The 24,800-nt window shown below is 51.8% G+C and overlaps 1 protein-coding gene across 5 annotated transcripts in view; it reads left to right on the plus strand.

Annotated features, from left to right (window-relative positions):
• The window catches only part of RALY (RALY heterogeneous nuclear ribonucleoprotein), a 115,274-nt gene that overhangs the window by 24,176 nt on the left and 66,298 nt on the right, over positions 1-24,800 (plus strand). For 3 of the 5 annotated variants that reach the window (XM_083873075.1, XM_083873076.1, XM_083873077.1), the window contains exon 2: positions 15,687-15,771. The exons of the other annotated variants lie outside the window; for them this stretch is intronic. The gene's annotated coding sequence lies outside the window, so the exon portion shown is untranslated. The remainder of the gene's footprint in view (positions 1-15,686; positions 15,772-24,800) is intronic. 5 annotated transcript variants of the gene reach the window in all.

The raw sequence follows: 24,800 nt of genomic DNA on the forward strand, positions 1-24,800 counted from the left end.
TGCTCCTGTGAGCTCTGGACTCCAGGACTGTCCCTGGCTGCTTTTCCAGGCACAACAGTGCCACCAATTCATTGTCTCTGCTCTCTGACCTGGTTAATTTATGGAGCAGCACAGCATGGAGGAAGGGCTGCTGCATTTTGATTTTTGTCCACTTTTGAACTGGTGCCATAGTTTATAAAGACTAAAAGCTTATTTTGTAGAATGAGAGAAAAAAAATCTTCCAGATCCACATGCAAAGGTGGTGCCAAACAGCTCCAAACCATATTTGAAATCCTTATGACTTGAATGTGGCCAGTAACTTGGAATCTAAATGAGAAAACAGGGGAGCAGTTTAAAGGATTTTAGTATTTTTCTTGTCCCACTGCTTCCTCTTTTAACTTAATGAAATATACACCCCCATAAAAGCACTGTAGGGTTTGGATTTCATTTAGTTTAGGGTTTGTAAGAGTAGGGAATAACTGAATGTCCATGATTGTTATTCCTCCTTGCCCATACATCCCAGGAAGGAGGCCAGGCTTGAACTGCAGGTTGGGTTTCTGTAGAAGGGACTTGGTGCCCAGTGAACAGATGGGTTGGGAAATTTGGCTGGGCATAAAATGTCTCATGGAAACTTGTTCTTGTGGAAAGATGATGATGGCTTTTTGTGAGAGGAGAGCCCACAGAGACAGCAGAAGGCCAGGTGGGTGAGGGGTGCTGTCCTGGTGGCACCTGCTCTGGGGTTCTGGGGAAGGGGTTGTGTGGGATGTGACATTCTCAGTGCAGATGTGGCTCTGTAGGTGCAGCCAGGGCAGCTGGAAAAGTGCTTGGGGCTGTCTGGAAGTGAGAGGTGCAGTAATGGAGGCAAGACTGTACTGAGTAAACCGTGTTTAACATGGTTTCAATGTTAACATCAAAATGTGGAACAGCCAGACTTTGAGTGGAGCTCAGGTGTCTTCCTCACTTGGGTCTCATTTGCCATCCCAATGAATTCCAGGGGTGTTGGATCCCCTACATTCTCCAGGTGTTTTTGAAAAGCCAGTCTCAACAGCAGGGGTGGGGATCAGAGAATTAGACTGGTTTGGATGGGACCACGAAGCCCATCCAGTGCCACCCTGCCATGGGCAGGGACACCTTCCACTGTCCCAGGCTCCTCCAAGCCCTGTCCAGCCTGGCCTTGGACACTTCCAGGGATCCAGGGGCAGCCACAGCTGCTCTGGGCACCCTGTGCCAGGGCCTCCCCACCCTCACAGGAAACAATTCCTGCTCAATATCCCATATGTCCCTGCCCTCTGCCAGTGGGAGCCATTCCCTGTGTCCTGTCCCTCCATCCCTTGTCCAAAGTCCCTCTTCAGCTCTCCTGGAGCCATTTTAGGCCCTGGCAGGGGCTCTGAGCTCTCCCTGGGGCCTTCTCTCCTCACAGCTGAACAACCCCAGCACTCTCAGCCTTTCCTCAGAGCAGAGGTGCTCCAGCCCCCACAGCATCTCCAGAGCCTCCTCTGCACTCCCTCCAACGACTCCAGCTGCTTCCCGTGCTCAGGACCCTAGAGCTGGGGTATTGGGGGGGGAAATTCTCCTCTCCACACACACAACAGGAATCCCAAGCTGATATTCCTGCCTCAACAAGACCTTTACATTTTCTAACCAGCACAGATCTGCTCTGCTGCAAGAATCAGAAATATTCTTCCAAGCTGTTTTGCTCTTTCCTCAAGCCAGTGGGAATGGGAAATCAATTTAGGACAAATTGGGCTAAATCAATCTGGGGAGGATGCTCTTTTGAAATCATGGAAGCTCTTGTATCTCCTCCACTGGCACCTTGGCAGTGAGCTGCTCATGGATGGTGGGCTGGGGACTGCTCAGGATGTGCTGAGCCCTCTGTGGAGGGCACCACTAACCCAGCTGGTGTCTGGGCCGGTGGAGGCAGTGCTGCTGCTCTTGCAGGGCAGGCACAGTCCTTTGGGACTGTGGGCAGGTGTTCCCTCCTGGGCCAGCACTGCCCAGGACAATGGCTGTGCCTGTAGTCTGAGGGGAACAGGTGTTTACCTTCACTGTCAGGGTGATTCCAGAGGGGATTTCAGCTGGCAGTGTCCATTGCCAGGGGCAGACATGGCTGCAGCCCTGTAAGGCACCTTTGCCCTGTAATTACCTTGAAGGCAATTATCTTTCTCCTGAAATTACCACCATGTTACACCCCCTCCCACGACCCTGTGACTCTTCCCTCCCACCACACAGACACAGGGTTAGCCTGCCTGCCTTTCATTGCCAGGAGACAACGCAGTCAGGGACAGTCATTCCCCTTGGAAGGGGTGGGGAGCAGGAGGGCTTTGTGTCAGGACCCTCTTGGATCAGGTTTCCAGATCTGCTGGGGGCAGGAGCAGAGCCCAGCAGGTTCCTATTCATCCACAGCAGGTGCACCTCTGCAAGGGCACAGCTGGAGTGTCACTGCAGGGATGGCACCAGGGGGGCTCTCCCTTCGCACGCCCAGCTCACATTTCTAGGATCCCAGCTCACATTTCCAGGATCCCACCTCTCATCCATGCATGGCCTTACCCAGCCCTGTGTGAAGGCCCACAGTGAGCAGAGATCCCCTCTTTCTGCTGAGGAGGAGTCTGCAGAGCAGGAGTGCCCAGAATGGGGGTTTGGAGGGAACTGGGGTGTGGGCAGAGCAAGGGGAAGGTGCTGGGGCTGCTCCAAGCTGCTTTGGCAAAGGAAGGGGAGCTCAGGACCCGAGTTAGATCCTTCACAGTGGTGGTGGATACTTGGAGCGGGGGAGAAGCCCATGGTGGGTGCTGCCTGAGGAGGGCCCTCTGCAAAACCTCTGGGGGTGTCCTCAGGCCGTCCCCTCCTGCACCCACCTGCCTCCATCTGTCTGGGCCAGCAACAGCCACAAGTGTCCAGCAGGAAAGGGAGCCAGGAGGGCCCTGCAGAGCCAGCAGGGGACAGCTCCAGCTGCCTCCTGGCTTTGCTGACCCCAGATGACCTGTCAGCCCCACTGTGCTGGGGACAATGGGGTAAGAAGGGGCCTCCAGAGGTCCCTTCTTCCCACAACTGCCCCTGTATGGAGGTCAGAACTGTGTGGGTTGCAGGTGCAGAGCTGGATTTGGAGCCACTATGTGACCAAGAATTCATATCCCATCCCTGGATCCCAACCATGTGCATGATCTGCCCCAGAGCTGAGGGGGCTGGGTAAGCAGCCCCTGGGCTTTTTGGACAAGATTTGAGTTGCGGAAGCTGCTGGGGAGCTGCAGGGATGCCCACAGTGGATGTTACAGCATACCTGCTGTTCTGGTTTAGTGAGTAGCTTTGGACTAAAACTGGAGGATTTCTGGTTTAAATGAAATGGAAATGAACTTTTGCCCTGAGTCCATCTGCTCTAGCCCTGTTCTGGGAGTATACCAGGAGCATCATCCTCAGAAACTTCCTGTGCATAAAGGGGCTCCAAGAGAGCTGGAGAGGGACTTTGGGCAAGGGATGGAGGGACAGGACAAGAGAACGGCTTCTAACTGAGAGAGTAGTTTAGATTGGATGTTAGAAAAAAATTTCTCACTCTGAGGGTGGGGAGGCTCTGGCACAGGGTGCCCAGAGAAGCTGTGGCTGCCCCTGGATCCCTGGCAGTGTCCAAGGCCAGGTTGAACAGGGCTTGGTGTGGCCTGGGACAGTGGAAGGTGTCCCTGTCCATGGCAGGGGGTAGCAGTGGATGAGTTTTAAGGTCCCAAACCCCACTGGGATGGTGCCCTGGGAACAGCTCTCTGGGGACTCCGAGGCTCTTGTTGGATGCAGGTTCCTCTGCACCAGCCCCTGCTCCAGACAGGAGGTTTCTCCCAGGCTTGTTCATCAAGTGGTTTTGGTGAAGAGCTCTCAGAGTTGTTCAGCTTCAAGCAATACTTGAAATTCCAGCTTTGCTGCTTGTTTGTGATTGGCCTGGGAAGGTGGAGGGTCCCTGAGGGTCACTCAGGGCTGTGGTTGCAGTCACTGAGCTCTGGGAGCCTGGATGGGGAGCAGGAAAAGTGTTATTGCCACTAACAGGACTGAGAGAAATTTGGGTAGCAGGGACCACAAACCTAAGGGAAAGCTGTGGAAGAGGAAGAAAACCAGATTTCACTATATAATCTGACTCTCAGCTGGTTGTGCAATTAAACATTTTGTTTAAAGTAGCTCCAAACATGACTGCAAACATGTATTAGAGTCCTTTAAATGTTTGTGGAGGACCTCCTTTGAAGTGCCCCTTAATCAAATGCTCTTATCTTCATGAGTTACTTGTTTGTGTAGCTGGTTCTCCCTTTTCCCACCTGCCAGAAGCAGTTTCATGGAAAAAACTCTCCAGGAGAAGCCAGGATTTTTGGAGCATTACTATCTCAAATTTCAGACCTGCTGTTTTTTCTCTCTTTCAGCTTTTTTCAACTCCTGACACAACCTTTCCCAGTTGGATCTGAGCCAGTGGAGGTGTTACAGGTGTTCCCTTCTCAGAGGCTCTTTTGTGGCCCTTTGGCCAGCCCTGAGCCAGCCAGGGGAAGGTGTGGAGCATCCTTTGGCTGCCACCTCATCCCTGAGCACAGCCTGGCCGTGTGGGCTGGGCTGCACAGCCCTGCCTGGATGGGAGGAGTTCCCTGAGGGGCAGACACTGCTCAGGGTAGCAATGCAGCCCTGTGTACATCTGATAGCAGAGCTGGCTGTTCACTTACCAGTAAATAACTCTGGGCCTGGGGGCCATTTCCAGCTTCTCGCTTCATTTCCCCATCTGTAAAAATAGTCTAATGGAAAAAAAGACAGGCTCAGGTCTCTCAAGAGAGCATTTTCTTGCTGCTTCTCTCGATGTTTAGTGCTGTTGGTGTTTTCCTGTGGGGTGCAGAGAGCTCTCAGCCCATTACAGGTGCCTGGTGCAGTACTGTGCCAGCAGCTGTCCCAGGAGGAAATGCCCAGGGAGCTTTTCAAAGCTGCAGTGCCACAGGGTGAGTCCCAATCTGCTCCTAACCATGCTACAGGATGCTTTTCTGCCCTAGGGTGAATTAAAATTACTTTGGGTTCAGTGTCCCCCCCAGCTGGAGTGTAAAACCATCTGCTTGCAGCCTGGTCAGGCCATGGAGCTCGGAGCAACCTGCTCTGGTGGTTGCAGTCCCTGCCCATGGCAGGGCAGCTGGGATGCCATGGTCTTTAAACTCCCTTCCCCTCCAAGCCATTCCCTGATTTCTCTGCGTAGCAGTTTCTCTTTCAGCCCAGGTGATTCTCTGTCTGACCTGACTCTTGCCCCTGTGGGAAGCAGCCTGGCTCACCTCTCAGCTGGTGTTTTAGGATAAACAACCCAAAAAGGACAACCAACTTGTTTGATCTTGATCCTGGATCTGAGTCCTGTGGGTCAGCTCTCCCATCTGCCTGCCTGGCCTGCTGCAAAGCCTTCTGATCCATTAGGATTTCTCCCAGTGACTTTCTCTGTGCTTGGTACATGAATATCTCATTCCTGTGCCCAAGCCACAGTGGTGACTTGGGGACATCCCTTCTCCTGGTCCCAGCTGGGTGTCTGGGGCTCCAGTGCAGCCCCAGGGCTGCAGCATCAGCCTCCTGATTGTGCTGCTTGAATATCTCTGCAGGAGAAGAAAATACTGGTAGTAACTGTCATGGTATTTTCCATGTGTTTTTGCCTGATTTCTGCCTTTCAGCCATGCAAAATCAGCCTGATGTTGAGCATTATGCACACCCTGTGGAGGTCCCAGACCTGAGGTGTCATTTGTTCCACGTTATCAGTCAGCTCTGGAAGCTCCAGAGGAATCTGTCACTGTCTCATGTAACCCCACCCAGGCAGGACTTTTTCCACCGTGTGAAATAACTCAGTGAATTTCTAATTACACAAATCTAATTAAGGGCTGGATGTAACGACTGTGCCTAATCTAATGATACACCACCCATTCCATTACAGAAAAGGAACTGCTTGTGTACAAAAAACCACCCAGATGAGTGCAGGATGGGCATCCCCCTCCCCAGCTGGAGCTGTGTGGATGGTGGGGACATCCCTGGAGGTCCCCTGGCCATGGGGAGTCTCCTGTGGCTGCACTGGGATCACTGGCTCCTTTGGGAGGAGGCTCTCAAGAGGGGTGCCTGTGATGATGAGAGTGAGGAACTGCTCAGAGCTTTGAGGCACCATGGTCTGTGCACCGTGGCCAGGGGTCCAGGTGGCTGCTGGACTGGGGTTTGCTGTGTTTTGTGTCAAGGCTCAGCAATGGCAGAGCAGCAGTAGCACCTTCCCATCAGTTTCAGACCAACTCTGCCTCATCTGATGTGCTCTCAGAGGCCAAAGTAGCACAAAAACTTAATTATCCCACACTGGAGATCTTTAGTTCTGTGGCTCTCAGTGCTGCACCAGCACCTAGAGCCAGCAGCATCTGCTGGTGGGTAAAACTTCTTGGATGCTGTTTTTCTGTGAGGTACCTCTGCCTCCAGCCTTGAAAAATCAAGTGCCTGCTTATCCCAGAGCTCCCAGCAGCATTCCTGCCGGGATGTGGTTCCTTACACCAGGGCACAGACCTTTATCCATGCTCTGGAATTCAAGTTGCAGAGGGATCAGCTGCACTTACAAGTCTGGAGTTTTCTCTTCATGTTTTTGCAGCAGTTAGTGCTGAAATCACTCTTGCAGAATAAAGTGGGATGTTATCCTTTCTTTACCTTGGAAGTTTGTCCTGCGGTATGAAGACTGTGCCAGATTTCTGTCAGCCCTGCAAGAATTTGGATACCAGAGGGGAGCCAAACGCGGGACAGGGGGAATGATAACATAGGAATGGGGTTAAGTAGACAGATAAGTGATTGTTTTCAGTTGTGGTTCGGGTGCAGATCCATTGTGGTTAATGACGGAAGGCAAATTGAATTGAGGAGCCCTGTGTGGGCGGCTCAGCCTGGCACACAGCCAGTGCCAGAGGCTCCTTGTGGTGTTCCCTTGGTGTTCCAGTGCCTCCATCCTGGTGCCACTGGGATTTTTTTTGTGCCAGATGAGGGGAGCTGAGCTCTGACAGCTCCAGTCATGGAACAAGGTGCCCAGAGCAGGTGTAGCTGCCCCTGGATCCCTGGAAGTGTCCCAGGCCGGGTTGGACAGGGCTTGGAGCAGCCTGGGACAGTGGAAGGTGTCCCTGCCCATGGCAGGGGCTTGGAGAAAGATTGTCTTAAATGTCCCTTCCAACCCAAACCATTCTGGGATTCTGTGATGATTCCATTCGGAGCAGGCTCAGGGAGGATCCTTGTCCTTAGCACTGCCACTGCCACCCCTGAAGTTGCATCCCACTGCTTTTGGCAGTGCAAACTTTCCATGGACCTCTGGCTTTTTGGGCTGAGGAGGGGCCAGGCCCCGCCTGTGGCAGGTGTGTCCAGGTGTGGTGGGAGCACTGTGGGCAGCACAGTCCTGCTCAGGGGGTGGGACATCTCCCACTGGTAAAGACTGATGGGGAAATTTCCATCTTGGATCCCACTGACTCTGGACAAGTTTGTTCACAAACCTCAATGAACCTCCGCGAGAGCCTTCCCCAGGGTGGTGCTTTCCATGGTGTGCTTGTCCCTCTGCTCCTGCACGTCACCCTGCTTTGTGCAGCAGCTAAAATTAATGGCAGGCAAGGTATGAGGCTGCCCTGGGGCAGGGGCCAGGGGACAGCCCTGTGTGTGCAGGAAACCAGACTCCTCCAGCTGCAGCAGCCTGTCCGTCACGCGGGCACCAAGTGCCGGGGGCTCGGGCTCGCTCTGGATGCTCACTGGCTGCAGAAATAAACAGGCTCTGTTAATGCCTCTTGCTAGCCTTGACTTTTAGGTTTGTCTCTGTATTTTTAGCCTCAGGACACTCTGTCCCCAGGCCTGGAGGGGACCTGAGCTGTCTCATACCTTCCCAACGTGTGAAGCCAGCTTTCACCCTTCCCTACTCCCGATTTAGCCAAGAGCAGGGGGGCAGTGGTGCTGCTGCCCACTGGCTCTGGTGCAGCTAGGGACAAGGGATGGGAGTATCCCTTTGTCCAGGATATTTATGGTGCTGATGAATAAGGTGGTTGTTTAGTGTGGAGAAAAGGAGGCTCAGGGGGGACCTTCTGGCTCTCTTCAGCTCCCTGGTAGGAGGGTGCAGCCAGGTTGGTCTCTGCTCCCAGGTGAAAGGAGGGCAGGGCAGGATGAGAGGAAACGGCCTCAGGTTGTGCAAGGGGAGGTTTAGGTTGGAGATTAGGGAAAATGTCTTCCCAGAAAAAGTAGTCAAGCCCTGGAACACACTGCCAAGGGCAGTGGTGGAGTCACCATCCCCGGAAGTGTTCAAAAAACATGTGGGTATGGGGCTTAGGGACATGGGCTAGCAGTGGGCTTGGCATTGTTTGACTCAATTATCTTAGAGATCCTTTTCAGCTTTAATGATTCTGTGATTGCAAGTGAAGGAAAAAAACCCCACACTTGATTACATTCAGCACATTGCACTATTTCTCTGTGTTTCATTGAATGGGGGACAAGTTTGGAAGTTTATTCTCTTTTATTTAGAAGTACAGAATGATTTAACACAATGCAGAATTAAATGTCACTTTGAATAAAGGTTCAAATGTTCTTCCATATGCCAAGTGCTGGGACGAGCATACAGTTCATGATGTGGTACTTCAATCATGCCAAATCCACCTTTGCATCCATCTCTACAGAGCCCACCTTTCCAGGCAGCTGAGCCCTTGGATTATCCTAGTCCTGGCTTTGGAGCCTCCTGAGCCTCTTCACCCTGCTCCTTGTCACTGAGTTGGCTTTAGGGCTTAGCTCCTCTCCATAGCCTGTGCTCCCTGTGCTCCATGGAGCCTGTGTGTGTCCAGCAGGAGCAGGGAGGTCATTCTTCCCTGTGCTCAGCACTGGCGAGGCCACACCTCAAGTGCTGTGTCCAGCTCTGGGTGTCTCAGTTTAGGAAGGATGTTGAGACACTTGAGCTCATCCAGAGGAGGCAACGAGGCTGGTGAGGGGCTGGCAGCACAAATCCTGTGAGGAAAAACTGAGGGAGCTGGGGCTGTTTATCCTTTCCATCCCCTTTTCCCACCTTTGTCCCCCTTTTCCATCCTCTTCACACATTTCCCACCTTTTTCATCCATTTTCCCCCCTTTCCATCCTCTTTTCCCCTTTTCCATCCTTTTCTCCTCTTTTCCATCCCTTTTTTCCCAAAAATCCCCCCAAACCCTCCAAAATTGCCCCAAACACCCCAAAATCATCCCCAAAAAACCCAAAAATTGCTTCAAAACCACAAAAATCGCCAAAAAACCCGCAATAATCACTAAAAAAAAACCCCAAAATGGGCTTCAGTGTTCCCAAAAACCTCATGGCCTGTGTGCTCTGAGGGGCTCTCTCAGCCTCCTCCAGGCCCTGAGTGTATGAAGGGCTCTGTGGTGGGATCCAGGCTGGCTGTGGATACCCAGTTTTGGCTCTTTAAGGGGTCCCAAAGTGTGCAGGGGGTGCTGCACTGAGTCCCAGCAGGGCTGTCCCTGCCTTGCTGTCCCCACCTTGCAGGTGACATGGTGGGAAAGTAACACCTCAGGGTGGCAGAGGGGAATTATTTGGTCAGAGGGGTAAAAAGCAAAGCCAGAGCAGAGGCTGGTGCAGGTTTCACTCACCATGAGCTGCTCCTCAAGTCTCTGGGGAGATGGATCACTGCGGGTGGTGCTTCTGTCCTGGGACACTTTGACAGCTTGAGCTTGTCCTGCTTGTCCTCTGCCAAGAGAGGGTGGTGTGGGCATGGCAGAGAGCCACAAACCCCAGGGTGGCTTGGGTTGGAAAAGGCCTTAAAGCCCATCCAGTGCCACCCCTGCCATGGGCAGGGACACCTTCCTCTATCCGTGGCTGCTCCAAGCCCTGTCCAGCCTGGCCTTGGACACTGCCAGGGATCCAGGGGCGGCCACAGCTGCTCTGGGCACCCTGTGCCAGGGCCTCTGGATTGTGCTGTTATCCCACTGCACACCAAGTGCTGCACAAGGCTTAGTTGATCTTCATTAAAGCAGAACTCTGCACAGATTTTTGGGGGGCAGCCTCACAGTTCCTTCAAAGAGGCTGCTGCTGGATTTTCCTGGGCATTATTCCCTGCCCTCCCTGTGCAACTGGTCCTTCCCAGCCTCATAATTCCCTGTCTGAGTGTTGAGCTGAACAGCTGAGAGATTTTGCATTTTTTAATGGCTCTCTACCGTGCCTGAATTAATGGAAAAATGAACTGAAACCAAGACGAAGGTATTGAAGGGAGAGGATGACAAATTGGCTTTGGAGCATGGCAGCAACGAGCACTGTCAGGGGTTCACGCACTGACCTTTATCTAAACAGAACTGTGTGTAACAGATAAGAATATTTAACAATAATTAATGTCACATCAGTGCCGAGAACAAAATGACTACATCAAACGGGCAAAGAAATCCACTGCAAATTACTCAAAAGAGAAATGTCAGCTCCTCCATATCTGCAGCCTGCCTCGTGCTGATGGGGCTGGAATGAGCCGGGAGGGCACGCGAGGAGAGGAGCTATTAAAGATGATTTAGGGACTGGGTGATGTGTGCAGGAATGGAAACAGCATCAGCTCTGCTGGACCACGGTCGTGTACAATCAAACACCAAACCGAGCTGGTAATTGGGTGTGGGAGAAATGTGTACAAACCAATTATCCCCACTGCTGCAGTTCTGACAGGCTGCTCAGGGCTTCTCTCTCCTTTCCCGTCTGTCTCCAGGGTGTCCCAGTGTGCTGGGATTGAGCAGACACTGCCCTGCTCACCGAGCCCCCCTTCATGTCTTAGAGACAGGAGGAGCCATCTGCCTGGGGCTCTTGAGATGTTTTCCATTCCCTTTCTGAGCTGGGGTTATCCCAGGGGCTGGAGGGGTGTCTGGAGGCTGGCACAGCACTGCACAGGCAGGGTCTGTGCTGGAGGGGGGTGCAGGGAAAGCTGCTGGTCTCCAGGGGATGCCTGTGCTCTGCCTGGGACAGGGAGGGTGCTCTGCCACCCCCATTTGATTTCAGAATGAATGGTGGTCCATGGACTCTTCTCCAGTGCTGGATTTCATCAGTGTCATCACAACAGCAACTGAGTGAGGAGGAGTTAACCCCTGCTGACCTGCCTCCTGCAGCAGAGCATCCCCTGGCCCTGGACATTTCACAGAGTCAGGGAGTGGTTTGGGTTGGAAGAGACCTCAAAGCTCTTCCCATCCCACCCCAGCCATGGGCAGGGACACCTTCCACTAGTCCAGGTTGCTCCAAGCCCCATCCAGCCTGGCCTTGGACATTTCCAGGGATGGGGCAGCCACAGCTGCTCTGGGCACCCTGTTCCACTGAACCTGCTCAGCCCAGACATTGTGAGAATATTGGGAATATTCAGCTAATGCACAGGTCTGGTGAAAAGCTTAGCCAAGAAACTCAGCCATTTTTATTCTAAACAGACCTTTGTGCCCATCCTAATGAATTATTTCCTCACCATAAATTAATTTACCTGCGGGGCCATGTCTGGGAAGTGTTATCAGCCTCAGTGGGTAGAGCACAGAGCTGGAGCACAAGGTCACAAAAGGAGTCTGGGGAAGAGCCAGGAGCTGCTCCTGAGTCCCTTGAATTTTTGGCTGGTACAGTAAAGGCCAGTGCTGTCACCCAGCCACAGTCCTGCTGCCCACTAATTAGTTTTGTTGTCAGCATTTTGCCAGTGGAAGGAGGCAGCCAGGTGCCTCTGGATTAGGCAGGGTGTGAAAAATGGCTTTCCAAGTGGCCTGATGACCTTCTGACAGCAGGAGAGAATTCACAGGCAGAAGGTGGAGATGCCAAGATACAAAATTAAGGATGATGAGGAACTGTGTCTGCCCCTTGAAGTGAAACAGGAAAACCCATCCCTGCTCCCTGGGATAGGGCCTGGGACGTGGTTTAGGGTTTTCTGTCTCTGTGACAGAAGATGCTCCTGTTTGTCTCATGGAAGGCACGCCCTGCTCCCAGGCAGAGGCTCCTGCAGCAGGACAGTGGGGGAGAGGTGGGAGCAGGGCCAGCTCCCAGAACACTCCTGATCACATCCTGGCCCAAAAGCTCGGCCAGGAAAAGTGACTGATGTGCTCAGTGGCTGAAGAAACCCAGCCCAAGGTGGGATGAGCAGAGAAGTGATAATTGAAGGATCTAAGCAGCCTGCCTGTGGCAGGGAATTGGAACAAGATGATCTTCAAAGTCCATTCCAACCCAAACCACTCCAGGATTCTGTGAGTATGGATCCACAGGGGAGAAAATAGGACATTTAAAGATCAGTTAAGACTGAAGCCAAGCTGAGGTATTGCTTACAATGAAAGGCTGTGAATTTGCATCAGAATACAGGAGCAGAGCTTTGACAAAACAGGCAGTTAATTAAAGTGCATCAATTAAACAGGGTTCCTCCCTATTCTGTCTGCCATGAAAGGAGATGCAGAAAAGGTACTTGTTAGAAACAGATTTAAATAAATCCAAGGTGTTGCAGATAACATCTGGAGAAGCACAAAGAGCAGAGACCTCTGCTCTGGTGCGTCAGGCATCTCTTTTCCAGCTGGAACTCACACTTCCAGCTGAGCCACTCTGCCTTTGGCATGAAGTCAAATGGTTTGGTTTCTCCAGGATCCCTGCCATTCTCTCCCAGTGCTCAGGGGTCACACTCACCCCCTGGTTTTATGCCCAAGAGAGGCTGGGGCACAATCAGATCCAAGCTCCAGCTCCCATGGAAAGCTGGAGGAGTTCTCAGTGTGGAGGGACACAACGTGAGGATTCTGATCCTTCAGAATGAACAGCCTCAGCTGTGGAAGCTGTTTTGGGCAGGCTTGAGCCAACTGAGCTGCCTTGAATTCCATGGAGACTCCTCAGCAGCTCAAAAGATGAATTCCAGGTTTCCCTTTCCTTAGAACAAGGAGCATAACACATCCATGAGCTCTCCTTGCCTTTGAGTCTGCTCCCTGCAGGTCATCTGAAACCCTCAGTATTAAAGTGATTTATCACATTGCTCCTCCTAGAGCTGAGCATGGAGAGAGGGGCTGGGAGACCTGAGGGAAAGCAGAGACCCTCTCCCACCTCCCAAGGCAGACATCAGCACCTTGATATCCCCTGTCAGGGACAGGCCCCCAGGAATGGCTGGAGCTGTGTCAGAGGAGGTGTGGATTGGGTATCAGGACAGCTCTGATCCCTGAACCTTGGCTGTGCTGGTGATTTTCCCTTCTCCATCCTCGACACCAGCACCAGCCCTGCCCCACAATTTCAGGGGCTTCATTCTCTTCCTTTCAAAGCCCTTGGCTTCCCTGAGATGCCATTTCTTTTCACTCATTTCAAAAGTCAGTTTTGCAGAGAAGTTTGAGGGGACAGAGCAAGAGAGAAGCCAAAGGGAGCAGGAGTTTTGGAAGCTGCGCCATCAGATTCTCTGTGAAACATGCTGCTGCTCTCAGCCCTTTTTATGCACATCCAGAGCTGGTGCCATCTCACACCTGCTCCACACTTGTTTTTAAATGACACATCTTTATAATAAAGATCCAAAGATGGATCTTTATCCCCAATTAAATGGTATTTTGTGTCTTTTCATTTCCTGCCCCACTTGAGGAGCAAATCCCTGGAGAGCAAGCTCTTTAACAGAGTAGGAGGTGCCTGCGAAATTAAGGGTGATCTTGTTTGCAAGAAGAAATCAGTGCTGATTCCTGGTGTTTGCAGAACATTGGGCTTGTGTGTGATGCCCTGGGAGTGTTTGGGGTGACTGGAAGTGCTGCTGTCAGGATCCCAGGTCCAAAGTGAGAGCATTTTGTGTGGGAATTCTGAGCTGCTGCTCAGAGGTGTCTGGATCCTGCTCCAGCACTTGGCTTCACTTTGACTCTTTCCTTTCCCTGGAGCCCCCAGCTGATCCTGGTGTCAGTGGGACAGTCCTGGGACGGGAGAGAGGCAGCCCTGGCCCCCTGTGTCCATCCTGCAGGGCCTTTTGGCTGAGCAGGAAGGGCACTTTTTGGAAATCCCAAAAAAACCCCCAGCAGTTTGCAGGTGCCCTGCCCACAGCAGTGGGTACGGAATTGTGGCTCTCAGGAAGTGAGGAGGAGGGGTTTTTGTCAGGGTCTCCATGCCCAAGTGAGGGTGCTGAGGTGACACAGTCTGTGTCCTGAGCCTGCTGGGACCCCAGACAGCACATCCCAACCCCACAGCTGTGATGGGCACATTCTTTACTGCTCCAGCCAGATTTAGCCCAGTGTGTGGAGTCCCCGCCCCCAGGACAGTCCTGGCTTTTTAAGGGTCTGTGATATATCTTAGTCACTTTCTGCACTGTTCATCCCTTCTCCCTTCCCCCTGCTCCCTGGGAATGCCATCCATCCCATGATTTATTGCTCCTCAGTGTGTTTCCTTTGCTCTTGGAGAACTTCTGTTTAATTTTTATGCCCGTTATCATTCAGGGAGAGCAGGGAAAGGCCTGGGGAGCCCAGAGTGGAAATAAACCAGCACGTTTTAGTGCAGTTACTTTGTTCAAGAGATGCTGTGTTTTGGCAGAGCACTTGCCTCCATTCTCCTTCACTTTTGCATTGTGGGTTGAAGTGAATCTACAAAAATTATGGGATGGGCGCTCGATGGATCAACTCCAGCCTTGCTGGGCTCTGCTGCTTTTGCTGCCTGAATTCCATAGGACTAACACAGTAAAGGGGAGTTCAGTGTAAGAGCAGGGAATGGCCTTAAACTAAAGGAGGGTAGATTTAGGTTAGAGATGAGGAAGAAATTCTTCCCTGAGAGAGTGGGCAGGCCCTGGCACAGGGTGCCCAGAGAAGCTGTCGCTGCCCCTGGATCCCTGGCAGTGCCCAAGGCCAGGCTGGATGGGGCGTGGAGCCATCTGGGACAGTGCAGCCTTTTTTCAGCTCCCTTGATTTTACTCTTGGTGAGGTTTTTCTGTGGCACCTCTTTGCTGCTTCCACTCCAGGTTATCAATCAACTTCTTAGAGCTCACCCAGGTCTAATTTAACATCCTTGGGGGCACAAAGAGCTGAGCATCCATGCTCTGCACCCTTCCCTGTGAGGAGCATCCCTGGACACCATGTCTGGATCAACTCCACTGCACCAGGAGCTTCTGCCACTGGGTGCTGAGGGTGACCCAGCCAAAAAACACCTTAAAAAGCCCGCAGTTTTCACTTCTGAATTGTGGTTATGTCCCCACCTGGCACATCTCTCATGCTGGGCAGGTCAGCCAAGTATCCAGCCATGGCAGGGAAAGGAAAGCACCTTCATTTAAAGTTCCAGGAGGATTTGGGGCATCTTGGGGATGCACAAGAACTGACTTAAAGCAGAGCATTTCAGTTTCATTGAGGAATGGTTTCAAGCTGGACTAACCCAAAGTAAAATCTTCAGTTTCAAAAGCACATTTTCCAAATATTAAATAAATATACAAAATGATGAAAATGTTTTACTGTGGGATATTTCACTTTGAAGAAATATCTTTTTTCCCTGAGCCATCATGACCAGAAATTCCTCTCTGCTTCTGTCCTTGTCCTCTGCAAGCATTAACCTGATGGAACAGTTTTTTGTGGGATTTCTGGTGTCTGAACCAGCCCAAACCACCCCCCCAGCGCTCAGCCCTGGGAACACAACCACCTCTGTCTGCTCTGCTTCCAGCTCCGTGCTAAGCAGCTCAGAGTCTTAGCTCAGAAAGTCCCAGCTCTGATCCTTGCAGACAGCAGCAGCTTTGCTTCCCAGCACTGCACACCCTCACAGAAAGTCGTGGATTATCTGCTTACCCTCCTTCCATGTCCTGCTTCCTGCAGGGTGAAGAGCCACAGAGAGGAGCTGCGCCTGCTCCTGCTTCAGGGACGGGGACAGTGACACAGCCCAAGTGCCCAGCCTGCCCTGGTGAGTGACTGTGTCTGTGTTCCTGGGTCTGGGGTGCTGGGAGACAGCCCTGTGCTTCCCAGCGCGGGGATTTGGGGCAGCACCAGCCTGGCAGCAGATGAACTGTACAGGTGCCTTGGTTCTGGGCTCAGTCTGAGGATTCCTCCCTTGGGGCCTGCTGGGAGATGCTGACTTCCCTCACCCTGGCCTGTGTTCAGGGAATCAGAGGTTGATGGATTTGCTGAGAACTTGCTCCTGGTGCTGTTGGTGATGGAGCTGGGATCACTTTAACCTCAGGCAGTGGTGGAGTCCCCCTCCCTGGGGATATTCAGGGAAAGTCTGGATGTGGCACCCAGTGCCACGGTCTGGCTGACAAGGAGGTGTTGGGTCAGAGGTTGGACTCAGTGACCTCAAAGGTCTTTCCCAGCATAATTCTGTGGTTCTTTGAGTCTGTGATTACACCCTGTGGGTTGTTCTGGACACTGGTTTGGGCATGTCTGCATTTTAGATTTATTGTTGGTGTTGCTCCTAAAAGTTCTTGTGGTGGTAGAGCTGGAAACGAGTGTGATGTGAGAGTGAGCTGGAGGTGAGCCCTGCTCCTGCCTGTGCTGTCACATCCCAGAGCCAGGACATGCAGGGAGCACGTGGAGGGAAGTGCTGCCCATGGGGAATGCTGTGCTGGGGGCAGGCAAGGTGCAGAGCTGCTGTGTGGGGCTGGGGGACAGACTTTGGTCACACTCTGGTGCTGTCCCTGATGGGGGGTACAGAGCAGACCTGGCACTTGGGCTGGGAGGAAACATTCCTGTGGTATTTCCTTGCTGGGGCTGTGTTTGTCAGTGCTTAGGTCAGGACAGAGGAGTTCCCCATCCCCAAAGGGTACAGGGGTGTCCTCAGGCCACAATTTAGGAAGTTTAACATCCCCCAGGCCTAGCTTGGCCAGGGGAGCTGAGTGAAATCACCTCTGTGAAGCAGAGGTTTTATGGAGGGATGGGAAAGGATTTAGGGATCAGGTCCAGTGGCAGCATGACCTCAGGGTTGGGAAATGCTGGCCTGGGAATGACTGTGCCTGTTGGAAACTTGCTCTGGTTGCTGAGCCATGAGGTCAGGGAGGGCTCTGCTGCTCTGCTGGGACTTTCATTGTGTAAGAATGGATTAGCAGGACTGCAGGGGAGTAAAACGTGGAGTTTGCTTCAGCAGAGGGTGAAGATATCAGGGTATCCTTGTTCTGTGCTCAACTCATGGCAGAAAGATGCAGCAGTGAAGTTTTCAGCAGAGGATTTTCTCTTCCAGTTCCTGGGCAGATGGTTGAAAGCAGAAACTACAGATTGCCAGAGTGGGTAAGGAAGGGACCTTAAAAACCATCCAGTCCTACCCTGTGCCATGGGCAGGGACTCCTGCCACTATCCCAGGGTGCTCCAAGCCCCATCCAAGAGGGCTGTGGGCACTGCAGGGATGGGGTTCTCAGTTTCCAGTTCAGCAGGGTTTGCAGAACTTGTGTTTTAATTGGTATCACAGATGGACTTTTCCTTTGGCTATTACATAGAAGAGAGAAGAAATAAATGTGATCAGATAGAACTTCTTATCACAGAGGTAGGAGCTCTGCTGCTGTGTGATGGACCCCCAGAGATACCACACACAGTAAATAAGGATCTTATTTGGAAATCTCATCCAGAAAGCTCCAAACAACAACAGCAAAAAGATTCACCTGAACTTCTTCAAATCAAAATGAGGCAGTTGTGGGAGAAAGGGAACTTGGGTTTGATCAGATTTGTCTATAACCATATCTGTTCCAGCTCAGTGTACCTGCCTGTGGTGGTAGTGAGGATATTTTGACACACAATATTCTGGCACATGGATAAATTGAACAAGTGACCTGACTGAAAACCCTTTTCTGCATGACTAAGACAGCTACTGTACCTTAATTCCATAGACCAGGATTTAACTCAGCAAATGAAGTTGTGGGACTCAGCAGCACTGAAGAAATACATGGATTTTTACTATTGAAGACATTTTTACCAAGGACATTGCCAGAAATTTTTCCAAGTTTTGTTTTGGCTGTTGGCACATTCAGTAGAGTTTTGAAGTGTGGACTCTTCTTTTTGTACAGGGCACTTACTGTGAGGAGAGAGAATTGTATTTTATCCAGCAAGTTCTTCCCTTCCTCGGGACTCCTGAGCCCCTGATCACTGCTGGCTGATTATTTGCTCTTTCATTTTTCACTTCTCCCTGCACTCACTGGTGGCACACAGAACAGAGGCAGATTCCAGAAGGAGCTGCAGAGCTCCCTGTTCCTTGGGAAATATTTCAGTGGGGAAATATCTGTCATTCAGGCAGTTAGAGAAGAACATAGAGAGTGACTGAAGAACAAGGCAGGCTGATGAAAATGCCCATTATTCCAGGGATGCAGGGAAAGTGTTGGAAATTGCTGTTATTGAGCCCATCCTCACTGGGCTGGGAGTGCCCCGTGATGGGAGGACATGGAGGACCATCCATCCTTAGGTGGCTCAGCAAAAATGGGATGGCTGAACTTCCTTGTGAGTCTCAGAGCAGCCTGGGGTGGAGGGGCCATGGGGGCCCTGAGCACAGATAAATCCAGGCTCTAATCACCTGCTCAGGTCGTCACCAGCTCGGGCAGCTCAGTCTGGCCAGGATTAGGGGGGCACTGGGGCCCTTTAAGCCATGATCTCTGGTGACCTTCTTAGCACCCCGTGGGCCACGGCAGGAAGGGATGTAACAGCTTCTTAATTTAGAGAACACCAGGTCAGGAGGAGGTTGCAGATCCTGGAACCAGCGGGGGCAGCGGCTGGGAAGGGCTGCAGTGCCCAGGGCAGAGCAGACTGTGGGACAGGACCCTCACTGGGGTTATGGTGGAGCTTAAAAAAGCCGAACTCTAGGACTGAGTTCCCCTCTGTGCCTAAGGTGCCTCTGGCAAGAGATGGTGTGGAAAATGGATTTGTAGAGAATTCTCAAAGCCTGACAGAAGGCTCACATAGTCTTGTGCACCTGTATGCAAATTTTGAGATAAAGTATGCTGACTTTAAAAAGCCATGGAATATGACAGACATTGTTGAGAGAGGAATAGAACTAGAAACAAGTTTCAAAATATAACCTTGCAAATAGACCAAATATTTTTGAGAAATAGAACTATGAAAGATGTATTGTAGCAAGACCTATGTGGGGTATTTTTAGATGATTAGCTTAGAAGCATTAGCAGCATTGTGTGGCAAAAGCTGACAGGTCAAAAAACACAAATATATTGTTATTAGGAAATAGTTTGGCTTCTGATTGTGATGGCATGAATTGTAACACCTGTACTGTCTCACCCTTCACATGAGACTGAAAATTAAATAAAAGTCTCTAAAATTCCTCTCAGGAGCCCCATCTCTAGGTCAGGAAAAGAGTTTTCCTGACACAAAAGGTGGTTGGATCACTCAGGTTGGAACTCATTCCTGAGGCTCCACAGGAGCTGTGAACCATCAGAAACCAGGCTGGGGAGGGCACAAGCAGAATTTCCCCCCAGATTACACTCTGCCCAGCCTTTATCTGCTGTAAAAAAAAATTTTCAAAGACACAAAAAAAAAATTTCAAAGTTCAAACTCATGTTCTAAGCAGGCTCCAGGAAGGATTGCCCTGGTCTGTGCTGGGAATGATTTCATGGCATGTGCAATTCTTGGGAGTGGTTGGCTGGAGCCTGTTCCCAGGGCTGTGGAGGAGGTTTTGGCTGGAGCAGGGTCACTGCTGTCCATGGGAGTGGACTCTGGATCCACCTGACAAAGGCAGGCTGGGAGGAGAGCTCTCCTCACACAGAGACCAGGCCCTGACCACTCTGCAGGGGAGCAGAGGAGTTTTGAGGTGTTCCTGGCACACAGCCTGCAGTGAAAGCAAAACACAGAATCCCAGGATGGCTTGGTTTGGTTTGGAAAGGACCTTACACTCCCTCCAGTGCCACCCTGCCATGGGCAGGGACCCCTTCCACCATCCCAGGCTGCTCCAAGCCCATCCAGCCTGGCCTTGGACGCTTCCAGCACAAGGATTATTTTTAGCTGGGGATGATCAGGGGTCATTCAGTGTTTGCACACAGCAGGAGTGGGGTCTGCAGGGGCAGCCCCTGGTGTTGTCCAGCCCTGAAGTTCTCAGGATGGAGCCATCCCCTCCCTGTGCCCCCAGAGGGAGTGGGCACCCAGGCAGTCCCAGCATGGATCAGGTTTTCCAGAGACAGCCAAGTCACACTGAACTCCCGTGGTGCCCCTGGAGCCTTCAGAGAGGGACACTGGGTGGGTGAGGGAAGGGCAGCTGCTGATTAACCCTTTATAAACATCCCCATAGCCCTGTCCCTGGGCTTACCTGGGCTTTTCAATAAGCAGATGAACTGCCTGAAGCTCTCAGCTCTGCCAAAGCAACAGGAGAGATGCCAAGGGATGCAGGACAGGAGCCCCTGCTCAGGACCTTGGTGGTGCAGTCAGAGGGTGGGAGGTTGTGTGGCTCAGCTGGCACCTGGAATCTGGGCAGAGCAGAGTACTGGGTGTTATTTAAGGGCTGCAAGGCTGAACAGAAAATCAACAGAACCATGTTTGATCCCTCAAACACGAGTTCCCACAGCAAACATGATCCATGCATTGCACCACTCCTGCTTTGGGATGTAAACCTGGAGAAGCCACAGAAACTCAAGCACATGTGGAATTGTTAACCTGTACATTCAGGCAAAACTCAAATGCTCCAAGAAAGCCATGGGTTAAAAAAACACCTCCCTAAGCCAGTGATTCATCTTCAGAGCTGAGCTGGTTTTCTGTGATCAACCCAAATGTTTGATTCTTTTAAGAGCTGAGCGATTCTTAATGAACACTCAGTTTTCTGCAAATCTCGATCTTACTGAAATACGATGTCGATTTAAATTATCTGACTGGGGGATTTTTGGTTTTCTTTTTTCATTCCTGGATTTCCTTTTTGAAATTATCTTGTTTCTCAGCACCTCTCAAGACTTGGAGGTTAACTCAGATTAAGGTAGTGCGTGAATGGAAAATGTAAAATCTTTTCCCAAATAACTGCTTGTGCAAACAGCAGGCAGATGATGGCACGAGTCCCTTCTTCTGCTGTGGGTCTGCTCAAACTCTGGGTGAAAATATAGGCAGAATGTCCTCTCCTGACTGGGTGCAGCTTTGTGGCTGCATTCCTCAGTTCTGGAGCTGGAATGTGAGTCAGAAAAGGAGGGAGTCAAGGGGGTGCCTTAAAACAAAAGTACAAAAATAGATCTCCCTGCACATCTTTACTCAGCTTCCCCTACAAGGCTGCACTGACGTGTGCTGGATGGGATATGATGGCTCTGGCCTTGGCAGATGCATCAAATACAACATGTAAACATGGACTTTAGGGCATTTTTAGGGAGACAAAGAAGGGTTAGCAAGAAATGCAGGGAAGATAAATGGTGAGGTGGCCACAGTCCTTCATCTATAGGAACCCAGGCCTGAGACTTGCTTCCAGCTCAACCTGAACTGGAAACGAGCTGAAAAGTTGCTTATTTTGCCATTTCATCATCAAATGTGCTGCTTCCCTGAGGCACTGACCTTTCACAGGCAGTGCTGTGACGAAAGATGTGGTGAAACATAAGAGACCTTGTGCTGTCTGTTGGGGTTGGGCTGTGCTGTCCAGAGTGTGGGAGATGGTCCACAGACAACCCCTGTGTTTGTGATGAGCTGTCTGAGGTAAGGTGTTGGGGGGGGTGGTTCTGCTAAAATCCGTTCTTTTTAGTTTCTTCCTGAGGGTGGAGGTTCCATTGGAATGACAGGGCCAGTGGATCAGTGAGGCTGACCTTGGGATGTGCTGGGCAAGCTTGGAGGACTGATGGGGGTCCCCAACTTTCCTCTGGTGGGTGAACTCTGTAGAGATTCCCCAGGGAATGGGCACGGCCCCGAGGCTGCCAGAGCTCCAAGAGCTGCCAGGGATGCCCAGGGTGGGGTTGTTGGGGTGTCTGTGCAGGGACAGGGGCTGGGCTGGGTGATCCTGTGGGCCCTTCCCAGCTCAGGACATTCCAGGATTCTTTGGGACAAACCCTTGGTCATGGGCTGTTCCTGCCCCGTTCCCAGGAGAGAGACACAAAGGGGCTGTGGCAGCCTCAGTCTCTTGCCTGTTTTTCCTGTTGTACTGAGGGAAAGCCCTGTCATCAAACCTTGTTTCATTCCCCCACATCTTTCCCTGGCTTTGCTCTGCTGTGGGGAACCAGGACATCTGCACCCTGTTCCTCTCCCATGGGGTCCCCTCAGAGAATCTTGGAATCATTACACCTGGAAAGGACCTCCAAGGTCATGGAGTCCAACCCTTAACCCAGCACTGCCAAGATCATCACTAACCATGTCCCCAGGTGCCACATCCACATGTTTTTTGGATCCTTCCATGGACGGTGACTCCACCACTGCCCTGGGCAGCTTCTTCTGATGCCTGACCACCCTTTTAATGAAGGCATTTTCCCCAGTATATGATCTGAATATCCCCTGGCACAACTTGAGGCCCCTTGTCCTGTCCCTTGTTCCCTGGGAGCAGAGCCCAGAGTTGTGGCGAGGCAGGAGAAATCCCTCTTTCCCCCTGTCCATATTACAGCTTCCCTGAGCCTGGAGGAGTGGGGTGCAATCAACCATCCCTTGGCTTCCCACAGTTCTGGTCCAAAGCCAAGGAGAAGTTTGTCAGGGCAGGGAGAGGTTTGTGGGCCAGTGAGCTTTCTCTGATGTTGTTAATTATCCATCATTTATTGCCCTACTTTCCCTCCAAGCCTTCCCTGCCTGCTCAGTGTCTGCTGGGACTTGGGACAGTCCTTGTGCTTCTGGGCTGGGTGGCTCAGCCCCACAGAGATATTCTGAATCTGTTCCTTGTCCAGCTTTGCTTATCACTGTCTGTGCCTTCATCTTCCTTGTACCCCTCCTGCTACATCTAAAAAGTCTGCTGCATTCTTTTTTCTTTTTTTCCCCATTTTCTTGTCATAGCTTTGAATGCCTTTATTATTCCTTCTTCCCTCCTCTGGCAGAGGTGTCTCTGCCTATAATCTTCTTAGCACTGAGGCAGCCTGTTCATTTCAAAGAAAGCTGCTTTAAAGGCAGGTGTGAGCCAGACTTGGCCGATTCTTTCTTTTCCCCTGTGGCTTGAAGAGCCTGAAAATATTCCTGTAATCATTTCACAGAATCCCAGAATGGTTCAGGTTGGAAGGGAGCTTAAAGCTCCTCTTGCTGCACCCCTGCCATGGGCAGGGACACCTTCCAATGTCCCAGGTGATGCAGAGATGGGCTGCAGGGCTTTGGGCTGACCCCATGCAGCTCTTGGATGGTGGGCACGGGACACAAATGGGGTTTCAGGCAAGTTCTGCTCCCCTCTTGCTCAAGTGCCTGAGCTGTTCCCTCCCCACCCAGCCCTTCCCCAGCTCTGGCTGTCCCAGCTGATGGCACTGCTGTGCTCACAGTGGAGCAGCTCCAGTTCCAAGGGCTCAGCCAGGACAGCCCTGGAGGGAAGCAGGCCGTCCCCTGTGCACTCACACCAGGCATTCCAGCCCACATGGACCCAGCAGGGATGCGGCTGTGAGTCTGTGCTTGTCCTGAGGCCTCACCCAAATCCTGCCTGTCCCATCAGCCTGCAGAACCAGGGGGATCCACCCCAGAGCTGGGCTGAGCTGGGCTGCAGCAGCCAGGGCCGGTGGTTCTGCTCAGGAGCTGGGGATGCCTGCAGGGGTGACTGCAGGGAGCCTGGGGTGCATTTAGGAGAGCCCTGGGGGAGTCCTGAGGGCAGCCAGCCCTGCTCTCCCCTTGGCTGTATCTGTGCCCTGGAACACAGGCAGGGAAATGCCCTCTGGCAGTGCCTCACCCTGCAGCAGCACCCTGGGCAGAGGGGCAGCTAGGGGGACTCAATACCCTGCTGCATTTTGGCTACAAAAGCCAAGGAGCGAAGTTTGCTGTGCCAGCATCTCCTTCTGCAGGAACCTTCTTTTCTTCCCCAATGCTTTCCTACTTCTCAGAATCTGGAAATACATCTGTGTTGTTTACCTGACCCTCCCATGCAGTCACAGCCTTTGCAGCCTCTGCCTTGGCTCCTATTACACTTCCCAAAGCTTCTTCATTGCCTGGCTCCTCTAATCCTTCCAGGAGCACCCATGTTTTATGCCTTGGTTATGCCTCCCTTCCTTTTAATTAATTTTTCACAGTGCCTTGCTCGTCCCTGTTGCCCTTTTTGATTTAATTTATTGCTCACTAGCCATCACAACACCTGGGCAAGCCTTTAATTTATCTCTTCCTGTGTCCCTTGCCCCCCCCCCCCTGTTCTCTCCCATTATTGATTTCTCCAGTTTGATTTCACCCTGAGCTTGCCAGTGTCATATCCCACCCTTCCCTCCCACTCAGAATTGCTTGGCTGAATTTCCCCCCCGATTTCTGACCTTGCTGCATTGTAATTCCTGGCCCAACAAGGCTAGGATTGCTGCTTGTTGGATCCCCTCTCTTGCCTGGGCTTGGCTTCCACCCCAAATGTCTCCAAATTAACTCTGGGTAATTCCCATCCCATTGCTGTGCTAAGGGAAAAGTTCCTTTCCCAGTGAGTCTCACCCAGATTGAGGGGCTTGGTGGCCATCACCTGGTGTAGATTCTGTGCTGAGTTTCCTGCAGGCAGGGAGGTGTTCCAGGGACAGGGATGAGCTGGGCTCTGCCTGGTCCCAGCTCTGAACAGGCAGAGAAGTCTGTGCCCCTAGCAGCTCTTTGTTCCTGCCATTATGCTGGAGATGAGGATGTGCAGCTGAGCCTGCCCTGGGCAGCCCTTGCTGCTCCCAGCCCAGCTCTCCTGCTGCTCTGAAGCTTTCTCCTGCTCTGCATTGAAACAGTGAGGAAATTGAGGAAGGAAAGAGGGAATAAATTACTTTTCTTCTGTCTTTTAGCTGCCCTGTGGCTGCCCTAGCCCAGCTCCTCAGAGCTCAGACAAAGAGGGAACCCCTGCTTTGAGGAATCGAGGGCTTTTATTTGCCCCCATAAATGGTCCATTTACTTACAGAGCAGTCCCTGCCATTACCACAATGGCTCTGGAAAGCA

Source organism: Zosterops lateralis (genome assembly GCF_965231275.1).
Source record: "Zosterops lateralis genome assembly, chromosome: 16".
Taxonomy (NCBI): Eukaryota; Metazoa; Chordata; class Aves; order Passeriformes; family Zosteropidae; genus Zosterops; species Zosterops lateralis.